An 18,469-nucleotide genomic window follows, 5' to 3' on the forward strand; every position below is an offset into this window, starting at 1 on the left:
TCTGATCTTTTTGTACAAGGAAAAAGCATGAAACTAGCAAGCACCAATTCCATCACCTGAATTGCAGATAGACAATATTTAACTTTTATATATATATATATATATATATATATATATTGAAACGTATTCAATATTTACACACAATGATTTTATTTATACGAATGAAACAAATGAAGGTGTCCTACCTTAGATTGACGGTCGTAAGCAAGGAAGAAGGCACGAACACTGACATGGACACAACCCAACAGGCGATGAAGAGCAGTGCAAGACGATATGAAGATTAAAAGCAAGACAATCACACAGAAGAGGTTGAAGAAATATGCATAAAAAGGGAAAGAAGAGATATTTATGATTCAGCTGCTGTCGGTCCCAGCTAGCTTAAATTGGCATGCCACAAGTCTACATCGTGTGATTGGTGGAGGGCTTGTGACCGTTTCACGACGTGCACTACTAGAGTCAGTTCCGATCTGAACGTGCACTACTCACGATGTGAACCATTTTACATCAGCAACCTTTTCGATTAAAAGGGTAAAACTTGAGCAATATATACATGATCAGGCCATACATTGTACTATGTTCTGACTCCTAAGACATGCCACTTTACAGGATAGTGCATCATCAGATTTCTGTTGATTTGAGCATTACATAAGGACACGATCACCTTCTATGTAATAAGAGTTGCTACACCTGTAATACAAAAAAACAAGACAAATCAACAGCTGAACATATAAATGAAGTACAACAGGTGATGTAATAACTCACACCTACTCTTTGAATGATTTGTGTTACCAACAATATCACCGTAAACATGATGTAAATAATATGCCGGAGTCACCTTCTTGGCTTTAATATTTTGGTTTGTTTCTCTTGTCGAAGTAGCCAAGGCCTCAAATGTTGTGGAAGACCACCATTTGCTCACATACAGTTAAGCTCTACAGTCCAGAATTAAGGGTTCCTAACAAAAAGGCTTTATAAATTTCACTAATCAGCCATTTTGAATGAGTGAATGGTGTAATCCCTAATGGAGGGCTTCATTATCCTTAATGTACTCACCTGGGCACCCACTCAGCAGTAACTGTCACCCAATACCCACTTTCTGTACTGCTAGACTCTCCCTCTGACACTTCCCTATCTCTCGTCTCTCTGTGTTAGCTTGATTCAGTTTAATCTGACTGTTAGAAAAGGTTCTGAAAAGAAATCACACACTCAGCAAGCGAACTAGGTGTGCTCAGATAAAATGGAACTGTAGTGACATGTATCAGTGTGGGCCAGGCAATTTCATTAAACCCTCAACGGTTGTGGCACTGTTTTCTGCACAGAGACTCAACAACGGGCGTTTCAGAAGCAGTAAAAGGATCAAAAGGTGTGGATGTGTAGCATATACCTTATCTAAATTGTGGGAAATATGATGTCATTCATACAGAGGGACACATGCTAGACTATATGAGGACAGCCACGGCACGAGCATCTACATCAGCCACCCACAACACTGCCACTCAAATCCTGAATCTCAAAGATGGGCGGCGGCAGCAGCTGTGGGCGGCGGCAGCGGAGCTACATGAAGATGAGGGTCTCCTTGCTCTCCATAAGCTTCATGCCCAAAACAAGAGGGCTCTAGCTTCTTTTATACTTGGGAAGGGGGATTTGGACTTGGGATTTGGACTTGGGACTTGGGATTTAGATTGGGATTGTGTGGGAGAATTAGGGTTAGGTTAAGAGTTCATGTGTGGGAGACATACACAGAGAAGCAAGGGAGAGAGAGAGAGTTGTGGGGATAAGTCAACTCATGAGGCATGAGTGTGTGACTCCCCTATCACACATGTATATTGCACTAGTACACATAGTGCACTTAGTACATTAAAAGTACTAAGTGTACTATGTACTATAACTTATGGGCTTGTACACACTATAAGGGTGGGCATAACGCCTTTACCCCAACAACCTCCCACTTAAAGGCAAAGTGCCCTTAAATGAAGGAAAAAAAAAATCAGCATGTACATGATAATATACAAGGCCATATCAAGGCTGAAACTGGCCTCATCCAATGCCCATCAAGTGTCTGCAATGAGCAAACCGCTCCGGAGGCAAACTCTTCGTTAACAGATCAGCCGGGTTGTCATCCGTATGAATCTTAACAAGCTGAATTTGCTTGTTCTCTATCACCTCTCTGATGAAGTGATACTTCACATCCACATGCTTCGTCTTTGCATGAAAGACAGGGTTCTTTGCCAACTGGATGGCACTCTGACTATCACAATGCAACAATGGAATATCCCCTGTATAACCCAAATCAACCACTAACCGAGATAGCCATAATGCCTCCTTGCAAGCCTCTGTGGCTGCAATATACTCGGCCTCTGTAGTAGATAAGGCAGTGCACTTCTGCATCCTGGATATCCATGACACAGCACCTCCTGTGAATGTAAACACATAACCGGTAGTAGATTTCCGGTTATCTGGATGACCGGCATAATCCGAATCCGTGTAACCATGCACTAATGCATCCTGTTTGCCAAAACATATGCACATATCCTGTGTGCCCTTCAGGTATCTCATGACACCTTTCACTGCTTCCCAATGCTTCTTGCCAGCGTTGGCCATGTATCTAGAAACCACTCCCACTGCAAATGCAATGTCCGGCCTAGTAGCAACCATGGCATACGTGAGACTGCCACAAGCTGAAGCATACGGAATTTTGGCCATATCAGCCCTGTCTCTATCTGACTGTGGGCTGTCCATAGCACTGAGTCTCACATATGGAGGCAAAGGAGTACTAGTCTTCTTCCCCCCGTCCATATTGAACCTCTGCAAGACTTTGCCAATGTATTCCTTCTGAGACAAATACAACACATGCTGATTTCTGTCCCGAAGTATCCGCATACCCAAGATATGATTTGCATCACCCAAATCCTTCATATCAAAGGTTTGATGCAGCCTCTGCTTCAAGGCATCCATCTCTTTACGAGATTTCCCGGCAATCAACATATCATCAACATACAAGATGAGGATCAATAGACTGCCATCCAAAGCTTTCTTGGTGTACAAGCAGTCACTTCTCCTGAATTTATGAGATTTCATGAATGTATCAAATTTATGATACCATTCTCTTGGTGCCTGTTTGAGCCCATAAAGACTCCTTTTCAGCTTGCATACAAGCTTCTCCTTTCCACTCACTGCATAACCCTCTGGCTGCTGGAGAGGACACTGGGGGAAACTCCAGGGCGACTCGGATCGCATGAGAGGGCGCCGCAAGGCTTTCCTCCGCACTTGGCAGCCTGGCCCTTTCCTCACCGCGAGGGGCGAGGATGTCACTTGGCACTACAAGCCTCCAGTCTGGCTTTTCTCACCTCCCATATGTACTACTAGGTAGCCCCCCCCAGAGAGCGGCCAGCCACGGGGGTGGAGCTCAGGAGTTCACTGTGTTTTTATCCCTCCTTGCGAGGTGAGCTTTGTAGCCTTATGGCGTTTTCTCATTAACTAATAGAAGGATCTTTTTCCCGGGAAAAAAAAAAACCCTTTGGCTGCTGCATATATATCTCCTCATGGAGATCACCGTGAAGAAAAGCAGTCTTCACATCCATCTGAATCAAGTCCAGATCATCATGCGCAACCAAAGCCAACACAGCTCTAAGTGTGGTCATTTTGACCACTGGAGAGAAGATCTCCTCAAAGTCCACACCATATTCCTGCTTGAAGCCCTTAGCCACTAACCTGGCTTTGTATCTTGGCTTTGCATCTGGTGCAACTTTGAGCCTGTAAACCCACTTGCATGGCAAAACCTTCTTGCCTGCAAGCAAATGCACCAATTTCCATGTTCCATTTTTGTGCAGAGAATCCATCTCTGACTTCATGGCACGCTCCCAAAGAGCCTTGTCTGCCCTCTGTAAAGCCTCCTTATAACATGAGGGCTCCCCACAATCAGTAAGCATCAAATAGTCAACCCCTGGAACAAACCTGTCAGGGGCTCTGGAGGGTCTTGTGGACCTCCGTACCCAATGACCATCATTTGCAGGTTGCTGTCCAGCCTGCATATCCCTCATTGGTGGCTCCTGTTCCATGCCATAAGGCTGAAATATCATGCCCGGTATCTCCTCCAACTGTGGTATATCCATAGGGATATCTTCTGCCATCTCTGGCTGTCCATTTGGACCATTTTCAGCACCATTTAAGGGCTGGTTTTCCTGCTGTAATGGCTGATTTACAGCCCTTGGTTGTTGTCCATGATGTCCATCATCATCAAAGATGACTCTGCCAGGCTCCTGTTGCCTTGCAGGCTCCTTATACATGCATGTTTCATCAAAAATGACATCATTGCTGCGTATGATCTTTCTATTCATGGGATCCCAAAGTCTATACCCCATTTCACCTCTGTCACCATATCCTAGGAATATGCATTTGTGAGACTTAGGATCAAGTTTGGTGCGCATTTCCCTGCGTATGTGCACGTACGCAACGCAACCAAACACTCTCAAGTGCTTGTATGACGGAGGCTTCCCTGTCCATACTTCTTCTGGCACTTTCCCACCAAGCCTCGTGTTAGGTGACCTGTTTATAAGGTGAACGGCTGTCATAACAGCTTCAGCCCAAAAACCATGAGGTAACGCAGCATGTGACAACATAGAACGGACCTTCTCCTGTATGGTCCTGTTCATCCTCTCTGCTGTCCCGTTTTGTGGAGGATCATAAGGAGTAGAGAGCTCCCTCTTGATGCCTTTAGCATCACAAAAGTCTTGAAACTGTTTGGACATGTACTCTCCACCATTGTCGGAACGCAAAGCCTTCAGTGTTTTGCCAGTTTGATTCTCAACAAGAGCAACAAACTTTTGAAACACTGAGAATGTATCACTCTTCAAACGAAGAGGATAAACCCACACCTTGCGTGTGGCATCATCTATAAAAGACAAAATATTTTGCCCCTCCCAAAGAAAGCTGAGGCATCTCACATACATCTATATGCACAAGCTCTAACTGAGCATCTTTCTGTCCAAGAGCTTTCTTGTGGGGGCACCATATATACAATGCTCACAAAACTGAAAACTTGAAAACTTTAGAGAAGGCAAGTAACCCAAACGAGACAATTGCTCCATTCCTTTGACACTCATGTGTCCCAACCGGCTATGCCACATAGAGATTTCCGGCAGCTCGGTTGCATTTACATTAGCATGGTGACAAACACCTGCATGCATAAAATAAAGAGTGTCCACCTTAGAGCCTCTGGCAACAACCAGTGAGCCCTTACTAATTTTCCACTTTCCACGACCAAATGTGGTAACATAATCAGCATCATCAAGCTGTCCAGTAGAAAGCAGATTCTTCTTGATCTCAGGCACATGCCTGACATCATGGAGCATAAGCTGTGAGCCATCTGAAAACACAAGCCTCACATCAGCTGCCAAGAATCTTGCATGCATGGTTATCACCAAAATAAACCACTCCTTCATTGCCAGCAGTATACCTGACAAACAAGTCTCTGCAACCTGTGACATGAAAGGAGGCACCTGAATCAATGATCCATGAGTGCATACCATGACCACCTGTAAGAAGTGAATGGGCATCAAGTGAAGACGTAAATAGGACCTCATCCTCACTGCCACCTGCATGTGACACATTGATTTCTTCAATCTTGACTCCACTTTTGCCCTTTGGCTTTACATCTTTGGCTTCATCCTTCTCTTTGTCTTTGCCTTTTCCCTTTTCTTTTTGATCATTTTTCCATTTGTAGCATTGCTTTTTAATGTGTCCCTTCTTGCCACAATAATGGCATTCCAAATCCTTTTTGGAGCGAGACTTGCTCCTTCCCCTTTCTTGGCTTTTCCCCCTTTGCTGGGATCTCCCACGTGCATTCATTGCATTGGACTTTCCAACAGAGTTGTTTTTCCTGTTCATCTCTTCTTGAAGAAGAGCACCCTCAACATCTGCATATGACAGCATAGCATGCGAATTGCTAGTGGCTGTCCTGAATGTGTCCCAACTCTCTGGCAAAGTGCATAACAAAAAAGTGGCTTTGAACTCATCGTCCATTGCCAACTTTTGATTAATAACTTGGCTGACAATACCATTAAACTCATTTAGATGGGCTGTCATAGACGCCCCTTCCTTCATCTGAAGACCTATGAGTTTCTTCAACCAATACACTTTGCTTGAGGCACTTTGTTGGGCATACAAGTCCTGCAATCTCTGCCACATTCCTCAAGCTGTCTTCTCTTCACGAATGCTGAAAAGTAACGAGTCTGACACAGACAACATGATAGTAGATCTTGCCAGCTCATCCATATCTTCCCACTCTTCAACAGTAAGAGAAGAGGGCATTACACCCCTTTCTTTGATAGGCTTGTGCTGCTTTTTCTGGAGCAACACATTGTAGCACTGGGTTTGCCAAATATCATAATTATGCGAGCCTTCAAGCTTCTTGATGTGAAGCAATGAAGAGCTCTCACCTGTGGTTGCCATAGCAATATGCAACCTGTCAATGCCTGATTCCCTGCAAAATGTGCAAACACTGCACCAAAAAGCACACAAAGTGCTCACAGTTGTTCTCCCAAGCTTTATCTCCCACTGCGGAAGCACAAATGCAACTTTTCTCCCACTTTATGTGATGAAATCACCAAAATCTGGTTGGTGCAGATTTTGGACAGCACCTTAAATGTGCTCTGTTGCCCTTCCAAAGTACTGTACAACAGTACCAATTGCTCACAAATGATGTACCAGACCTGTACCGGCAAGTACAGCAGCTGAAATTGAACCTTTTGGTCACTCAAAACAGTGTACAGCCATGCCAAAACTTGCACAAAGCTGTGCCAAATCTGTACCAACAGGTACAATAGCAATAAATGCTCTCCTGGCTGTCCAAATGAGTGAAAATCAGACTTTTACAGTCCTGTACACTGCATACAACAGTCCCGAACAGAAATTGGGCAAAAGCCCCTTGACTGCAAGCTGATTTTTGAGGATTCAAGGCATAAATGTCTTGCCTGCTGCTTTGCCAAGCTCAACAAGCATACGAACTTGAAAAGCCCCTTGATTTAAGATCAATTTCTGATCATACATGGTACATTGACGCACATGAAGGCATCCAGAGTGTTCACGATGCTTCCCCCTGGCCACATATACATTAAATACATGAAAGCCCCTTGATTTACAGCCACATTAAGTGCTTGTAAGGCATCAACACATTATCCACAGCATCAAATGCGATTGCCTGCATGCAAATCAACTTAATCGGCACAAAAGCCCCTTGGTTTACACTGCAATTTGCTGCAATTTTGCCCAAATGTGCGATTTTTCACATCATACAGCATGTATGAGTGCTTAATTGCACAATTACATCAAAAGCCCCAAATTTCGACATCCAATTTCCTGCAAATTGATCCTGATTGTGACCAATTTCCTGCAAATTGATCCTGATCGTGACCAATGTCACCCAATTTTGCTCAAAAATTGAGCAAATCGGCACCTGTATCTGCTCAATTAATGATTGCACCTGCTCAATTGCAAATCCCAAAAAAAAAAATTGAAGCAAAATACCTTGTAATTTTCTAAATTTCTCTGATATGCAGGCTGAATTTTAGTTGTTGCAGGAGAAAAGGGGGGGGCACTTCTTGTTGATGTTGATGCTGTTGCTCCTGCTTGTTGCTTCTTCTACAGCATTCCATTGAAGCACGAGGCTAACGAGTCCATAGGTTAAGATCACCCACTGCAGTCCAACACCTACAGTTACCACGGAGAAGAAGATGGAGTAGGAGAGGGCGAGGACCAACGTGAGCGAGAGAAGGTAGGTGAGGCGGCCACGCAGCTTGCTCCGCTTCTTCACGATCACGCGGTGCGTGTTGACAAGGCGGAAGCACCTCTCCTCCCCGTGCTCGCACAGGTACAAGTAACGCGAGTTGCTAGATGCTTGCTCACGATCCAGTTGCCGCCGCCTTCGCCTGCGTATCTTACGCCTTGTGGCCAGGTGCCTTTTGCAAGCCTACGACTGGCTGTTGGCTATGGCGCTCCTATCGCGTATCAGCCCCAGCTTATTACTCGTCCCAGATATGCCACCACGACCTCTGCACCTGATAGCGCTACACGCTTCTTTGTGTATTCGCCTGTTTCGCCTAGCGCCAAGCTGGCCTAGTATTCGATGGATGCCCGCTTATGCTGCCTTGGCTAATGCTACACGTAGCTCTGTCTCTCTCTGCAACTTACGCAGGCTGCAGCTGAATCAGGTCGACAGAGCTACACTTTCCTACGTGCAACACAGACAGTTGTAGGCGCCTAGCTCCACCATCATGTTGGAAGTATACTGCACATGCAGAGAGCTGCAGACTGGCTCTGATACCAGTTGTGTGGGAGAATTAGGGTTAGGTTAAGAGTTCATGTGTGGGAGACATACACAGAGAAGCAAGGGAGAGAGAGAGAGTTGTGGGGATAAGTCAACTCATGAGGCATGAGTGTGTGACTCCCCTATCACACATGTATATTGCACTAGTACACATAGTGCACTTAGTACATTAAAAGTACTAAGTGTACTATGTACTATAACTTATGGGCTTGTACACACTATAAGGGTGGGCATAACGCCTTTCCCCCTACAGGGATTTGGACTTGGAGCTTGGAGCTTGGAGCTTGGACTCGGAACTTCGACTTGGAGCTTGGACTTGGGATTTGGACTTGGGACTTGGACTTGGACCTGGACTTGGAACTAGCCCGGTGAGAGATACTTGTTGGTCATCCCCGTGGTGTGCTTGGAATCAGATATCTTGTGCCTTGACATACACATCCACATCGACTTGGATATCCTACATCGGCATATCTGTTTGTTTTGTATTCATTGATTGTATTGATCCTGGCCAGCGTGCCTGTGGATTGTTCCTGAAAGGGGGCGAGGCCTGTTCCCCGCTCGGTGTGGTGTACTGTGCAAGATCCCTATTCCCTACTCTCTCTCAGCGCGCTGCGGACCTCCGAGCCAGACGGAGACCGAGAGCACCAGGCTATCAGACTTCCAGACTACATCAGAGGGAGATTACAGAGATACGGGCTCGCCATCAGCACCATATCCAGGAGCGGCTAGCTCACTTACACTCACACCCGGAGATCATGCTCCAAGGGATTTTTGCCTCGCCATCGCCTATGTATCGCATATTACACCCCCATTATGGTACTGGTTGGAGCTAGACAGATCTGGATTGCCTTCTTGTATACCCTACGCATATAGGTTGCTTACAGACATATGAAACACTGGCCGGGGAGGCCCGAATACTCCACGCGCTGTATCAGATGTCCTCCAGAAAGACAAGGGAGGAGGATCGTCTTCGGGAGGGACTCTGGTGACGGAACCACAACACGAATGGCCGGGAGTCCTGCTGCCCGAGCAACCACTGAGGCCGCGGTCAATGGCACCTCCACCACTTGCCCGAAAGCCCTGCCTATGGACGGCAAGAGGGGCAAGTACTCCCTTCGGAGACCTGGAAAGCAGACGGTGATGGGGAATCCAGTCGCGCCTGCCAGTGGATCAGACGATGGGTCGAAACCGTGGGTCCACCGTGCAAAGAACGCCCGAGAGGAGCGTAGGGCAATGGGGCTCCGAGCCAGCACCCTCTGAGCTGCTGGAGGGGACTCGAACTCCACCTGGTAGTAGCCGCGGCCTAAAAAATCCACGCTGACGATTCTTGCAGTCTCGCCAATGAGGCTACCCTGCAGTAGGTCGCGTAGCTCTCTCCGCATTGGGCGGCTACCCACCACCTTGCAAACCAAGGAAGAGGCCTCCAAGGAAGAAACGGAGGACGCGAGAAGCTGCTGCTCTACATCTGAGAAGTCTAATCGAAGACCTGTATCGGTCGGGGCTGACGGAGAGGCTGCCATGGAGTCTTCCTAAGGGAAAAGACCAGGTACTGGCTGAATCGAAGAGACGAACCCAAGAAAAACCTCTCCACTACGCGGAAATCGCCGAAAAAAAGGGGAACAGGGGGCTGAGGCGGGGAGAAGGGGAGAAGCAGGGACGGGGGGCAGAGATGCCGATGACGCGAGGAGGGGGGGAAGAAAGGAAGGAGGCGGAAAACAGGGGGGGGGAGGCGGAGGCAGAAGGGCGAGGGGGGGCTGCGCAGGGAAGGCGAAGGGGGGGGAAGAAGAGGGCGGCGCGAAAGAGGGAGGCGGGGGGCTGAGAAGGCTGGCGGCGCAGGCGGGGGGCTGAGGGGGGCAGGCGGGAAGAAAGCGGGGGAGGGGAGGGGCTGCGGGGACAGGCGGGGGGCTGGGAAGGCTGGCGGCGACAGCGATGGGGGAGGCGCAGGGGGCAGCAGGCTACGTTGTGACCTGGTTGGACCTTTCAGATCATTGGAGGATATATAATGCCTTCCAAGACAGTTCATGGAAAACATGTACAGGGCTACTCCTAGAGGAGCTTGTATTGAAGGATCCACTAGGGGTGGAAGAGCCAAAACAGATTGAGTTTCATTCTGTGAGAGGAAAGACAATGATCAGAAAGTTCCTCTTGGAACTTGAGAATTATTCGCTATTGGATGCGAAATGGATGCCAAAAAAGTACTTCAAGGACTATCCAGATATACTTCAAGCTTACGACGAAGTGGTTAGTCCAGATGTATTTGAAGTATAGATATGGACGTCTTGCGATCAAGACAGATTCAAGAGGGAGGGATTGTACCTCTAGCCCTCTTCATTGTATATATATTGGACTGGAATTGATCATTATTCTGCTTATAATGGTTACTTGGACATGCTCTAGTTTGGGTGGCAACGATGCCCGATAGCCCAAGGAGCAAGATTTGTATATGGGTGGCAACGATGCCAGATGACCCATTGGACGGCAATGATGCCAAATATCTTGGACTTCACAGTCGAGCGTTCATTGCGACCAGATGGGACTGTATTGGATTTCGCATTTGGGCCGTCATTGCGACCAAATGGACTAGATGACTTTTGGATCTTACAGCCGGACAGTCAATGCGACCAGATGGCCTAGACGACTATTGATGAATTCTTGGGCAATCCTAGCCTTGAACGATAGTCTGAGCGGTTTCCCTCAGGAGCCAGTTAGCTCAACACGGTTTTCGATGAAACCAAATAGGACAATCCGTGAACAGGAGGATCATTACTTGCGCATTGCATCCTAATGTACGTTTGAATTTTTTTGACTTTGTGTGCTGTTTTTGATGTGTGTTAGAATTAGTGCATCTCAGTGTTATGGGGTTGTGTCTATTTATTGGGGATTTCATGTATTTTCTCGTGTAGTAGGTCATGATCTGGTCGGCCTGTTCTAGAGGCAGTTGGCCAGATCATTCCATCACTATATAAGGACTCTCCCCATTATTCACTTCATCATCCAATCCCATGCACATTGTTCAACACCTCTTGCTGGCTATTGCCATTGTAAAGCTGTTTGCTAAAAGGTGATCTTGTCCACAAGCTCTCTCTACTCTCTCTTGTTCAGTTTATGCTTCCGCCTGTGCATTCTCCGACATGGTATCACTCGTTTAGGTTCAGGCTGCTCCATCGCCGATTTCGTCAACTGTACTATGCATTTTTGCTTTCATATCTTCTCCTGGCTGCAGATCTGCCTTCTACAGTGGCTGTGTTTCTGTACCTTGCTATGTTTTCTGGTCCAGCCACCATCTTCTTGCTGCTGGCCAGCCGTCAAGGCTGCGTTTTGCTCTACAAAGGCAGGTTGTGAAGTTTTTTGGCTGCGTTTTCTGCTTCAGCATCTATTGGTGGTGAGTTTCTTGCATGAGGTGTTGCCAAGACAAGTGGCTCTACATCTTCTTCATCCTCTACGAGTCCCTGCCCTTCTAGTAGAGGAGGTTCCCGGTGGTTCTAGGACTGTTTTGCTGCTGTCCAGCCTCTCTCTCTCAGTTTTGAGAGGGGGCTAATTGGTCTTGGTGCCTCGCTTCGTTGGAAAGCACTCGAGAGGAGTTTTGGAGAGCTGAGATTTCTGTACTTTGTTGCTGTGGATATGGCTCCCCCTTGTACAAACAAGGATGACAAGTTGAACGGACCCAACTATGCTCATTGGAAGCTGCAAATGCGGATCTGTTTCATCCACAAGGGTTTGTGGGATATTGTTCAGAGCAGTGAGAGGAAGCCCGAGCGTCCTCAAAACTCTAGGAGGTGGACTCAAGCTCAGGAGGATGAATTCCTTGCGGAATTACAAGCCTAGGAGAATCGGGATTCGAAGACACATTCAGTGCTTGTGCGGACCATCACACAGTGAGACCACTGGACTAAGCCTAGTATCTGGGATGATCTCCTCCATACTACATCTCCTCAATCTTCCTCCAGGCATGATAGTGTAAATGATGCAATCTGTAGCATCCTGACCCGGGAGAGTAATGACCTGCAGAGGTATGCCTATCCTCGAGAAAACTCCCAACCAACTTGGATGATAGTCTCCGTGAAAGGTCCCAGAAAGCCACTCATGCGGAATAGCTGCATCAATCTGATCAGTACGAATGCGAGAGCCACTAAGATGCTGAATGGATGCAGCTCTCAAATCCTCCGGAAGGCTCTTAAAGGTATTCCAAGCAAGAACTGTGTATGCACATCTCTCCCATCCTCACCACTGCATATAACGAGATGCACCAAGTGGCCGACCAGCCTCATCCCTAATGAGCCCGTTCCACATAATAGGTTGTCGGTCAGCCTCATCCAAAGACCTAGGAAGCCTTTGTCGCAAAAAAGATCTCATGCTTCTACATGCTCTGACAATGGCTGAAATAAGAGGGGAAGATGGTGCCCTAGTATCAGTCTCTGTAAACAAAAAACATGTGCTGGGCATCCAGTCTCTCCCGACCCTGGGCGTACATCCGAAAATCTGAAACAAGAAAAAATCCTTCCAAGGCTCAGTGCCTGGTAGGGAACATCCGGATCGATAATATTCAAGCCCCCCTCTCATTTGGGCTGAATAACTGTGAGCCAAGCTACCCTGGCACGAGTGTCTCAGGTGCCATCCAAACCCGACAACAGAAAATTGCGGATCAATCTCCACAATTGGCCAATGCACGCACGAGAGAAGCACCAACAAGGGGCAATAAACCAAGCTGAGGCAAGAAATACCTGGTTAGCCACCAAAGCTCTGGAAGCTAAATCTAATCTCCTGGAGCTCCAATGGAGGAGCTTCTTCCGAATACTCATAAGTACCAAAGCAAACTGCTCTGTAGGAGAAATATCAATCCCAACTTGGCATCCCAAATATCTAGTAGTGCATCCTCTGTTGATCCAAGTAAAACCAAGCTTTGTACCCCAAGCAACTCTCGGTGAATCACTAACCCAAAAACCAACAGATTTGTGCCAATTAATGAGTGCCCCTGCTACCAAACAGAACTCCTCTAGTGCTACCCGGAAGGAACATAAGCATATATGTGAAGCCTCCAAGAACATGGCTGTGTCATCAACTAACTCAGAGTCAACCAATTGCTCTTGACTACGAAGAGGCAACCTCAACCCCGAAATACGAGCAGTGGAGCAGAGAAAGATGCTCATGGCCTCTGCAACTATGATATATAATAATGGGGCTAAAGGGCAACCTTGCCGTACTGAGCGAGAAATCTGAAACCGCTCTTCTCTATCACCGCAAGCGAGCACTCTATTGTGGGCATCACGATACATGCATGAAACTCCCTTGATCCATCTCTGAGAGAAGCCCATATGGCTAAGAGTACCCTCAAGGAAGTCCCAATCCACTCTATCATAGGCTTTCTCAAAATCCAAGAGTAGAATGGCTAAGGGCTGATTGCTCGCTTTAGCCCATTCAATGGCCTCCCAAAACGAGAAAATGTTATCAAAGATGGTCCTACCATGTAAGAATCCATTCTGAGTATCATGAATGACATCCTGCAAAATTGGCTGCAATCTGATGCTCACTGCCTTAGCAAGAATCTTATACGCAGAGTCCCAAGTAAGGTGATAGGTCTTCACTGGCCAATCAATGTCTTATCCCCGCTCTTAGGAATAAGATAAATAAGCCCCTCAGTGAGACAAGAAGGCATAGAACCTATGTCCCACATCTCCTACACTGCCGATGTGATCTCAGCCCCAATCTCATCCCAAAAAGTAATGAAAAGAACAGGGGAGAGGCCATCCCCCCTGGACACTTACCATGAGGTAAGGCATGAAGAGCATGACTCAACTCCTGCATAGAAAAGGGGCATCCAGAGCGGCACACATCTCCTCGGTGATCAAATGTGGCAATGCATTCCAAACCTTCCTCTGTGCCCTGTGTCTCAAATCAGAGTGCGCCTCAGCACTAAGAAGCTGGCGATAGAAATCAGCGGCAATCTATCTAACCATAAGAGGATCTGAGTGAAGAGTGTCATGCGAATCCTGCAACTGCCTAACACTCTCTCTAGCACGAGATGAACCGTGAGTAGCAAAGAAATGTTTGTTACATCTACCACCCATCTGTGTCCAAAAGGATTCCTCGACATGGAAACGGTACTCCACGCGCTGCTCAAGAGAGTGATGAAGTTCTGCCCTAACAATACATAAAGAATTTGCAACCCATTGAGCATGAGGATGTTTCTCATGCTCTTTCTGCAAGGCAACCAATCTACGTCTAATAGCCCTTTCTAAATCCAAGGCCTCTTGCCTCTTAGACAGGGCACATGTGTGATAAAAGTCACTAATATCATAGAGAGCAGAGGCCGGGCTTTGAGAGGCCTGTAAGAAATCATGAGATCTCCAAATATAAAGCATACGACGCAATAGCTCTGCATCTGAAAACAATGCGTACATGGGGTACTGATCCATGGCAATTCGGATCTCTAATACATAAAACCACTGGGCCATGATCAGATTTAGAGGTGTGTAGCAATAAAAGTATGCCCACCTCTGTCAAGCGCACAATCATCCACGTGAAATCTGTCTAACCGTGCATAGATACATCCTGCATCTCTTCTCCTGTTAGACCATGAATAAAGAAGAGTGGATGGACTCCTCAAAATGTCATCCTCATGCCAACAATCTCTGCCATGAATGAAGAGTATAAATCTCTCCCAAGACGCTCTTTCAAGAGGATGCACCAAGCCCTCATGTCCACCTCTTTTATCCGTTGGCGTCTCAACCATGTTAAAATCCCCACCAATAATCCAATGGTCGGCAAGAGGCATCAGTGTAGTGAAAGATTTCCAAAAGGCAATCCTTGTTGGGTTTTATGCTGTGTATGCACCCAGAGGAGTGCTAGTGATCATCAGTAGATTACTGGGGCACCGCACTTTTTACTTCAGTTAGTGAAGGTTTTTTCCCCCAGTTTAGCTTAGTTTCACTTATATTCAGTTTATATGTGTTTTGGTCCACCCGGCACATTTTATGACCGGACATGTGAACACATCTCTTTAGGTCACTATTATGTGGCTATTGTACTTCACTTTTTATCAAGTTGAATACACTGAAGTCGTGTTCTCTCTCTGTTGGTCTCCACGCCTGTTTGCAGCATCTCCAAACCCTAACCCTAACACCCCTTGTGCCTTCATTTGGTATCAAAGCATTGAAGGCTTGCCATTGCCCTACTTGAACACAGTCGCCATCATTCCGTACATCTGCCCGTACATCTGCCCGTACACAGTGCGCCGTCTGCAATAACCGTACAGCTGCAGCTTCCGTACCTGTTCGCCCCCGTCAGCAGGAGTCGTGCATTCCGTACAGCCCGTACAGTCAGCGCCGACTGCATCTTGTCAGCGCCGACTACATCTTGTCAGCGCCGACTGCACAAGTCAGCGCACGAAGCTGCTCCGTAAACCTGTACCTGCTCCGTACAGTCAGCGTCGACTGTACCTGTCAACGCTGGTCGACTGTCGACTGTATTCAGTCGACTGCTGCAGCACCGTACTATACCTGCCTGCCCGTATACTGTACCTGGTCGCCTTGCTCTACACTGTGCAGCTTCCGTACCTGTCAGAGCCGACTTCAGTACCTGCACAGAATCTGCCTACAGTGGCCTTCAGCTCTGCATAGTACAAGTCGACTGTACCTTCACAGTACAGTCAACTGTACTTGCCCTTTTGGTGGACTGCACTTGCATAAGTACCACAATCTACTCAGTCAATCTGTGGTAAGCATTAAAAATTCTGTTTTTGGGAATACTATTTTCTTTGTGAAAATATACAGGCACTACAGGTAGACTTTCTAGCAAAGAAGTCTACAGGTTTTTTGCACAGTTTTGCGTGCAATAAATTTGGGCATTTTTGGGGCATTTTGGCATTGTGTACGCCATTTGCTGCTCTACTCAGTCATTGGTGCACTGAGCTGCACATTCAGAGGATTGAGAGTGCAGGCATATTTGGGTAAACTGTATTCAGTGGAGTACAATTGTTTTCAGGGTTCTTGCTATTGGGTTTTTTAATACACAGGTACAACATTGTGCGTAGGCATAATGGCAAATCAACAGCAGAGTGATGTATTCACGTATTTGTCTAAGGAAGACAAATTGGATGGCACGAACTACTCCTTGTGGAGTTTTAGGCTGAAAAATGTGCTTGTGGCAAAAGGTCTTTGGGATTTTGTTAGTGGTGATGAACCACGTCCAGGTCCATTGGCTCCAGAGACTCCTCCCCAAGGGGGTGCTCGTGGACGAGGACAACAGGTACAGGCTCCAAGGCAGCCATTGCCTGTTCAAAGAACAAATGCTCAAAAGACATGGGATGCCAGGGATGCACAAGCTTTGTCACTCATTGCATTGTCAGTACAGAGGTCCATTATACCTCATATTCGTTCAGCTGGCTCTTCACAAAATGCATGGGTGACTTTGGAGCATATGTATGCTGCTCGTAATGAGGCTAGGATCTCATTTTTGAAAAGAGAGCTGGAAAATCAGAAAATGAACGAAGGAGATGATATGTCTAGCCACTTAAACAAGCTGCAGGATTTGAGAGAGCAACTCATCAATGTGGATGAGATTATTGACGCAACTTGTGTCCACCATCTTGCACTCTTTGCCAAGATCTTACTTGGCTTTTCATACCTCTTTGAACCTCAGCATGAGGAATGCGTTGAACCCCTCAAGTATCAGGAACTTGTTGCTCTCTTGCTACAAGAGGAGCAAATGAGGAAGAATATGAATATGAACACAAATGCTGAACAAGCATTTACTACAGGTCAAAAGGGGAAAGGAAAAACTCAGCCAAAGAGTTCAAATCAGAATTCAGGTGATGGTGGTTCTTCACAAGATACCAAGAAAGGTGATGGACAGCCCAAGAAGAAGGGCAAATGTCATTACTGTAAGAAGCCAGGTCACTACATCACTGAATGTAGGAAGAGGATTGCCAAAGAGAAGGCAAAGGAAGCTGGGATGTTTGTTAATGATGCTTCTAAAGCTCCTCCAGAGACTGCTTCTCTTGTTGAGGACAGGGATTACTGTTTTTATACATGCAGCTATGATGCCTCTTGGTCTTCACAGGCACTCAGTATGACAGAGCATGCATGTACTTGGTATTTTGATAGTGGTGCCTCAAAGCATATCACATCTCGCAGGGATTTGTTTAGTCATGTTGGCCCTGCCCCTGTTGGCAAAACTGTTCAGTGTGCCAACAACGCTTCATATCCAATTCGTGGCATTGGGGAGATTCAACTCACAGCCATTGATGGCTCCATTCTCTGCCTTACAGATGCCTTATATGTACCAGGAATAAAGAAGAATTTGTTGTCCATTTCTTCTTTAGCACATTGTGGTATGCAAGTCCACTTTGATGATGATAAATGCATGGTCAGAGACAAAGCTAATGCCTTGACCTTGATGCTTACTGGTACATTATGTCATGGACTTTATCAGTTGGATGCATTTCAGCCAGTGGATCAGTCTGCTTATAATGCATTCACTCTTACTCTAGCTATGGTTGATGCGGATGTTGGGGTAAAGGCATTATGCCCACCCTTATAGTGTGTACAAGCCCATAAGTTATAGTACATAGTACACTTAGTACTTTTAATGTACTAAGTGCACTATGTGTACTAGTGCAATATACATGTGTGATAGGGGAGTCACACACTCATGCTATGATGAGTTGGCTTATCCCCACAACTCTCTCTCTCTCTCTCCCTTGTTCTCTGTGTATGTCTCCCACACATGAATTAACCTAACCCTAATTCCATCTCTCCCATCAACTGGTATCAGAGCCAATCTGCAGCCCTCTGCATGTGCAGTATTCTTCCAACATGATGGTGGAGCTAGGCGCCTACAGCTGTCTGTGTTGAACGTAGGAAAGCGTAGCTATACTTACGCAGGCTGCAGCTGAAGACAGTCGACCAAGTGTTGACGTGGCAGAGCTACACGTAGCACACCACAAGCGGGCATCACACCACAGGCGGGCGTCAACAGTAGGCGGAGACAGCGTAAGCGAACACAAGCGCATAGCAAGCGGAGGAGGCGAAGGCAGGCAGGACATGTAGGCCTTTGTCCATACTCAGGCGTAGCCAGGCGCCTACAGTAGCCAGGCGAACACGGCGTGAGCGAGTAAGATACACAGGCGAAGGCGTAAAACCATTCGTA

The 18,469-nt window shown here is 46.7% G+C and overlaps 1 long non-coding RNA gene across 1 annotated transcript in view; it reads right to left on the reverse strand.

Annotated features, from left to right (window-relative positions):
- Positions 1 to 306: 306 nt before the first annotated feature.
- Positions 307 to 18,469, reverse strand: part of LOC147610711 (uncharacterized) — a 76,680-nt gene continuing 58,517 nt past the window's right edge. Inside the window, exon 2 of the long non-coding RNA XR_015263863.1 lies at positions 307 to 687. This is a non-coding gene — a long non-coding RNA (uncharacterized LOC147610711). The remainder of the gene's footprint in view (positions 688 to 18,469) is intronic.

Source organism: Cibotium barometz, chromosome 48 (genome assembly GCF_041138505.1).
Source record: "Cibotium barometz isolate CiBa-2024 chromosome 48, ASM4113850v1, whole genome shotgun sequence".
NCBI lineage: Eukaryota > Viridiplantae > Streptophyta > Polypodiopsida > Cyatheales > Cibotiaceae > Cibotium > Cibotium barometz.